A 7,917-nucleotide genomic window follows, 5' to 3' on the forward strand; every position below is an offset into this window, starting at 1 on the left:
TCTCATGCAGTCTGACAGGAAAAAGGAGATGATAGCCCCTATCAACAGTAGACCTCTCATCCTTCAGCATCGAATTACTTTCCAATAAAGAAGACTGACACAGACTTTACCTCCATTCACTGTCTCCCCTGAGGCACTGTCTGAGTGCCCCTACTCTTCAAAACCTTCTCCCATCCACTCTCTACTGAAATAACTGTCACAAAGACAAATTTATAATAGAGGTTTTAATTTCATATTTGAAATCAGACTTAGAATGAAAATCCTCAGGGGGAGAGATGAATTAAGAGTTTGGGATTAGCGGATACAAACTACTGTACATAAACTAGAAAAACCACAAGGTCTTAATGTATAACACAGGGAACTACATTCAATAACTTGTAATAAGAGAGAGAGATATGTTCTGAGGAAGAAGATGAAGACTCGTGCTCGTACAGTAGTTGGTGATTGTGCAGCTTTGCTGAGACCAGACGTTGGGCATGCTGGCATTTCCTGGGCAAGTGGGAGGGTGGTTGGGAGATCCAGTTAGAAACCACCTCATGAGTTCCTTTCAGACTCAAGAGAGCCGTTAGCAATGATCCCTAATCCCAGTTTCCAGGTGGGACATAATATCAGAATCTCTTTAAATGCTTTGAGGGATTTATCTCTCTGTGCTCTTTTCATGCATAAATGGAGAAAAGGTGCCTGGGAGATTGGCAGCTCAAGTAGCCCAAAACCTGTCTGCAAGTGGATCAAAGACAATAGATATAGGAAGGCCAGTTCTTCCCCAAAAGTAAGACACTAAGCCTGGGCAGCTGAGCAGACAGAGGGGTAGCCTGGCATGCAGGGCGTCCATCACAGAGGAGGGCAGGAGGAGGGAGTTTCCATTCCTGCAACTGGGATCCCTGCTGCAAAAAGCCGGAGCAGCTTTGTTTTTGCTTTTGTCTTTAACTGTAAAAGCGGGACAAGTGGGAGATGCTAGCCAGGATCAAAATAAAGAATCAGTTTGCCTTGGCAAAGTGGTAAAGTTTTCCCCCAGTACTCAATAGCCCTTCCTAAAAAGTGAGTGCAGAGGTATCTAAGATAGGGAGGGAGGAAGGGGAAAAAAAGGAAAGCTAAAAGAGAAAAGGAAGAAGAGGAGGAGTTGGGTGAAGCTTCCTCATTAGGAAGTGCTGTTTAAAGTGTTACTTACCTACTAGTCATGATGGAAGAAAACAGCCTTCTATTTAAGCTTCTATTTCATCTCACTTCTAGTTTCTTTTCATTCTAACAATATGTTGTTACTTTCGAGAAAGAATTCTCATTTCTGTTTATGAAAATGCATTGCTGGGTACAAGTTCAACACAGAAATCCTAACCTAAGCTTTGGGAACTGAGGTTGCATGGGGTCCCAGCATGGGCTCCTTTATGAGGTCTGGGAGGGCCATTTTTACAGCCATCTATGTCATATTAATGCCTCTGTCTTACATGAATCCCCTGAGAAGCAAAAAAGCTGAGAAAGGAATAAAATCTGGTGGTTGTTGACTTGATGGGCAGCCAGGGAACTTGGCTCTCGATCCCTTTTCATGAGCTTTAGTACAAAGTTGTAACAAAGAAGTGGGAAGAAAACAGGAGAGCTCATTGTGCCTCTCAGAGTGGGCATCACTAGGTCTGCAAACAACAAACGTGATATCAATCTCCTATCTACGTGGAACTTTACAGTGCACAAAGAGCATGACATGTGTGTGTATGTACATGTATATATCTTTATGTGCGTATCCATGTGTGTATACATGTATCTTTGTGTGTATGTGTGGGTGTGTGTACATATATACTTACACATATGTATATATATGTGTGTGTGTGTGTATACATACATATATATATATATATATATATGTATATATATATATATATATATGTCTCCTGCATTTAATCCTCATAAAAACAATAAAAACTGTGGAATGTAGTGCTCCTTATTCCTTTACATACAGATAAGAAAGGTGGGGCTCAAAGAGATAAGGTGATTTGTCCAACACCAGGGAGATAGTAAGGGGTAAAGCTGAGACAGGAGCACAGATCCTATGACTTCAAGTCTGATGCGCTTTGCATGGGCATTATACAGGGAAACTGAGGCATGGAAAGAGATTTGGTGATTTATCCAGGGACACCTGGCTGGTTGGAAGCAGAACCCAAACTAAACAGACAACTCAGAAGTGATGGAACCATCGTAGGGAGGGAGAAGGGGACTGATTGGCAAGGTTTGGTGGAATTCCCCCTATGACCCCACGACATGGTCATCCTTTTGGAAGTTGAAAGGAACACAGAAAAGGCCTTAGAAGAGGAGGAAAAAGAGAAAATGCAATTGCTCACTCATCCTCTCCCCACAGTTTCTTCAAAAGACCTTGAGGAATGCTCTTCCCAGGATTTTTAACGTCTCATAGGTAACGGTGCATAAACACAGTCAGGAGGTTCAGGGTGAAACTGAGCTTCCCCCCAGGACAGTCTCAAAGCCTGTTCTTCCTCACCAGCACTGGCAAGGGGGTGGGAGGCCTCAGCCACCACAGATAGGGAGGGTCCCAGGACACCTGCAGCCTCACCCCATGCAGGTGTAGCCGCTGTAACACACACGCTCCCAATTCAGCTACTAGATTTAAACTGTGTGTGTGTGTGTGCGTGTGTGTGTGTAGGGGGTGGGGCTGGAAGGCTTCCATTTAATTTATGAGCTTTCGTGGGGAGCCACACTCATAACTAAGGTGCTATTTCCGGGACTGGACAAATTTAATTTTGTGCTTGCCAAGTTTCCTTCATTTTTAGGAAAAGTAGTTACAGCCCTATTTGGAGTTTCCAAATTTAAACCTGAGTCCAAGTTTTTACTCTATCCTTGCTATAAATGGACTCTTAATCATTTTGAGGGCCAAGGGGAAAGTATGTAAGCACGAGTCTCATCTTTTTAATACATTTTTATTTCCCCTCTATAAAATAGGAGCAGTGGTACCCACTATAACGACCTGGGGGAAGGTGGGGGGTGGGTCTGAATGTCACTAAATCTTGGCCTGAGATCAGCCGCAGGAAAAGAATCCCAGACCCCTGGCCTGGAAGCTGGAAGACTTCCATGAGACAGATGGCCCAGTGGTAAAAACCCCTGTGCGGGCTTTTCTCTTTCAGTTTCTCTGCCTGGATAACTGAAGTGATAGTATCTTCCTCATAGAATTCTTGAGAAGATTACTTTAAATTATTTATGTTAATTCCAGAGGTCCTTAAACATGGTAAGTGTCCAATAAAGTTTAGCTATTGTTAATGTTATTAATATCACTATTATGTGACTCCGGTGAGGAGGAGACAACAAGACTTTACATTCATAAGAAAAACTGATTGTGATGTTCTGATACATGAAAAATAGAAGCAACTGCTCGTCTAGAGGATATGTGAGGGGACTGCCATAATTTGTAGTAAACTGAAAATATATATTTTCTGTAATTCAGCTCCCCTCTCAGCAAAGTCACACAACCAGTAGGTTGTGAGGTCAGGAGTCCATGGCAAGTACTCTGATTTTAGAACCTGTTGAGTCATACTGCTACTTGGACTTTTGAGACACAGCTTGTGGTTTTGTCTTTTTCAAATAGAAAAATATGAGGAAAGTAAAGTTCTAGTGTCATCTTACAGAAGAAAGGGGGAAATGAGCAATTATCCTGCTGTGAATCTGGGGTGCCCCCATGATGAAGGAATTGGCAGAATAACTGGACAATGACTTGTAGGACCCCTGAGGGATGCTTCTCTCAGTAGGCTGTGGGAGAATCCCATCAGGAGGAGGCTGGGAATGTGGTGTCATTCTGAAGTTTGGTCTCTTCAGCTCAAAGAGCTTCCTGAGGACAGATGGCTATACTGGGAGTTTTATAGTATTAAGCTATAAGCAAAAGCTTGAACTAATCCCAGAGTGTGGAGTTAGACCGCTGTGCCCAGCACTGTGTGGTCTCCCAATAGTGACCACATGGCTGACTAACAAAGCAACAGTCTATTGTTATTCACATCATTTGCTATAACATCACTTCATCAAAGTGAAGGGAATTCTGTTTCCCTAAAAAAATTACTCATGAGAAACACACTATTTTGGTGGCTTATTTCTGGTGGGAAATTATCCTAGAATTGTTACACTCTCCCTGCAAGTTCCATTCTTCCTCCCCCCGGAGGCAAAAGAGTAGCTTTCTCAACACAAAGCAGCCATGGAAAAATTTTCAGTGATTTCCTGTCTTACTTTCTGATGCAGAAGAGCAAAAGAATGTATAAGACAGTATTGATCAAAATCAAGCAAGAAGGTATACAGCAAAACTTTTATCACCATTTTCAAAACTGTCAAAGTCAAAGCCTCTCGGTAAATCTATTTAATTGAGTTCAGAAAACCTCGACATTCCTTCCCACTAAAGTAACTGAAACTCGTATTCTCCATCCCCTATGCCAGGGAGGGCACGTGTCTGACAAGGATAAAATGAATCACCTTGCACTTTCTCCCTTTGAGAATGGGAAAGAGAGGTATCAGGCACAGCACAGTGGGAGCTGGGTGACTGTGACATCCCTCTCTGCCCCAGGGCTGCACCCATGGACCGGGGCACGGTCTAGAGGTTCTCCAAATTACGGAGCATCAGTCAGTGCAGGTGGGTAAATGTGCTCCGCATTTCCAGAGCCCGCGGAGGGATTCCATGCCATCCTTTGATGGGTTTATGTACAAGGACAGCATTACATCCCTCTAGAGACTTACATTTCAGGGAATGGCCTTCCCATGCCACAAATACCTGGATGGGGAACTCCTGAGGGTCTCAGAATGCTGGCCTCTTAGCCCTGACATCTCCTAACCTAAAGGATACCCTTGGTTACATTAGATTTCTCTTTTCTCTCTGCCATATGCCAAGCATAAGTAGCCGTTTCTGGTTTTTCCTGACAAGTCTGCACCCATAAACAGAGCCTCACCTTCCCCCCCTAAAATTCCACCTCCTCAGGAACAAAGCGATTCCTCTTTATAAATATTAGTGCTGCTTCCTGAAATATAGATTGTTTCACTGTGAAAGGGAGTCTCACATCACATCCCATAGACTCCTGGGTTCTCCTGGAATCTCAAGAGCATTTTATGAACGAACAGATTCTAGTTTGTGTTGCAGTATTTCATTCAGCACTTAAATCTGCCTCTTGCCTTCACAGCCATGTACTGCTTTACAATCTAATTTCACACTTTCGTACTTTCATAGCCCTTCATCTCCAGTCACTCAGTTATTTATTTAACCCTGAAACAACCCTCACGAGTCGGGCTAGCACTGTGCTCCTTTTCAAGGGAGGAAAATGGAGTGGTGAGGATGCATCTGTCCAAGAGCCAGGGACTAGTATATAAATAATTAAGACTAATTATCAACATAGAGGTGGAGCAAGAGAGAAATACCATCATAAACAAAGATAGCTTTAGTGAGATCATCTGTGTCAGTGAGGATCCCAGAAGGAAACAAAATCAAATTCAGACAACACAAGAACTTTAATAAAAGGAATATTCATAGACATACAGGCATCACTGACATGAACACAGAGTCTGCACTCTAGCCTCACTGACTTTTCTTCTCATATTCTCTTCTCATAATTCTCAAAGGGGGCCTTTTACATGTTATCCCCTCTGCCTGCATATACGGCAACCCTGTCACTCTTCTTTCAAACTCAATTAACTACCTCAGGGAAATCTTGACCTTCCTGACGAGATCATCTTCACCCTAACACATGCTCTTGTAAAACTATACACTTTCCCTTCATCACACTTTTCACATTTGCAATTTTATATTTAGTTGTGTGGTTATTTAATTATTTTTTCCTTCATACAATAAATCCTGTGAGAACAGGAAACATGTCTATCTTTGCTCACCATTGCAGGTACAGTGCTTAGTAAATGGTAGGAACCCAGCAGATATTTTTTGAGCAAGTAATTTCTTTAGTCAGAAATAAATATCCCTAACTCACAGCAGTTGGGTGGCTTAGCCAAGGGCCGTTTCCATAAGTTAACAAATAATATCTGAGGTGTGCCTTTTTTATATTATGCAAAAGGAAATGTGACATTCCAGGTGCACCAGGTGAAAAAAAAAAATTCCATCTGACGCTTGTTTAAAAAGACAAGACAGGTTTTATTCGAGCTACTTCAATAGGAGAGAGATATTTCAGTACAGAATCCAGCTAAACTTGAAGTTGAAGGAAGGCAAGGAAGACTTTTTATTCAAGAATATTGCTGTTGTGATAACGATCATTTCAACGGGGAAAAGAGATTCACTCAACTCTGTTAAAACAAAAAAGCTTTTAAGTAGTGGTGTTAGCTAGAGGGAAAGTACTGGAGGGTGCTGAGGGGAGAATGGTCAACAAGATTGGCCCTCAGTGTTTGCTAACTGTCACTAATCAAAGTTAGACTCACCCTCCCTCAGAAACTGGAATACAGGGCCATTGTCTTGATTGTGTTTCAAAGGAATGACTCCCAGAGCCTTGAGGAAGGTATTCCAGGGCTGCAGAAGATTTACATCTCTAAGGGGCAGAGAAAGAACTTCCAACTGCAAGTTTTTAAAAGTAAATACTCCAAGAAAAGTGAGGTCAGAGGCCTACAGTCAGGAAGACACCTGTCTAAAGTTTAGCCGAGCTGAAGGGAATGTTGGTGCCATCGTGGTTAACCATGTTTCCCTCCTTTTGCAGTTCTTAAGCAATATAACCTATAGGCAGAAAGAATCTTAGCACTTGTTCTTATTCAGCATGGGAAGTACATGGTACAAGTAGGGGAGAGCAAAAGATTCTGTGATGATAGCAAAATGCCTCTTAAAGAAAGAGAAAATAATCTGCCTCTGTGGTTTCCAAGTACACCCTCTCAGCTATTACCCTGAAAATAGAATCATGCTTGGTAATTATGGAAGAGATATCTTGGAAGCAGGAGACATTTACACTAAATGCCAACTCAGCAAGCAATAGCACAGGAAAATTATTCCACCCCCTTGTGCTGACTTCTGCCCCAGAGTCTGACATGCTGACTGCACACCTTCCTGCTCCCCAGCCTGGGAATCCCAAGGACTGCAGGAGGTCAGCAGCAAGCCCGCAATTCACTGCAGAACAGAACAAGAAAACATCAAATCAGGGGAAGCTTTCAAAGAACCAAGTGCGACTGACAATGTAGGTCATCAGCTGCTCAGACGCTGGTGCAACAATGGCTGTAGTTAGTTTCCTCTAAAAACTAACCGATGGGATAAATAAAGTAGCCTATCTGGGACTGGCACGGAGACGCAAAACTGGTGTGGGTGATGTGCATTGAGTCTGCACTGCTGCACCAGTCATCTAGAAAGTTCACTCAGGTACGTGGCCCCCCCAAGTTTCCCGTGTCCCTCAGGTGCACCATCACGCCACCCGAGCCAGGCAACCGCATCTCCTCAGCTCTTCTGCAGCTGTTTCCAAGACTCCTGCTTTCCACTTGGAGGGAGCACATCTGTTCATTAGTCCCAGTGCTCTGAGCTTCTGCTTACTGAGACTAATCAGCTCCCTGCCTATGGTGAGAAAAGGCCGTAAGGACCAAGCTCACTCCTCTCATCTTCTCACTCCTTTTTTTTTTCCTTTGGAAAATGAACATCTAAATTTCTTTTCTTTTCTCCCCCTTTATATTTCACAGACTTGCAGAGATTGATATGGCTGACAATTCAGCAATTTTGATGTCCTGGAAATGTAATGAAGGAGAGATGAGACAATAACCAGTCATTAAGGTGACTTCAGCCTCTGTAAAATTGAGGGTCTGTGATGCAGGGTTGGTTTCATTGCTTAAATGGCCACCAGCCCCAGAGCAGAGGTGGTGCTCTTGAGTGTCTCTGTCTCCCTCACCTCTCCATGTGGCTTTGCCTCCCACCTCCTCTTCCTATGACAGACAGCGAGTTTTTCCAGTCTCCCTGCCAGCCCTCCATTCTTCCAGCTCTGG

This window comes from Vicugna pacos, chromosome 15 (genome assembly GCF_048564905.1).
Source record: "Vicugna pacos chromosome 15, VicPac4, whole genome shotgun sequence".
Lineage (NCBI taxonomy): Eukaryota > Metazoa > Chordata > Mammalia > Artiodactyla > Camelidae > Vicugna > Vicugna pacos.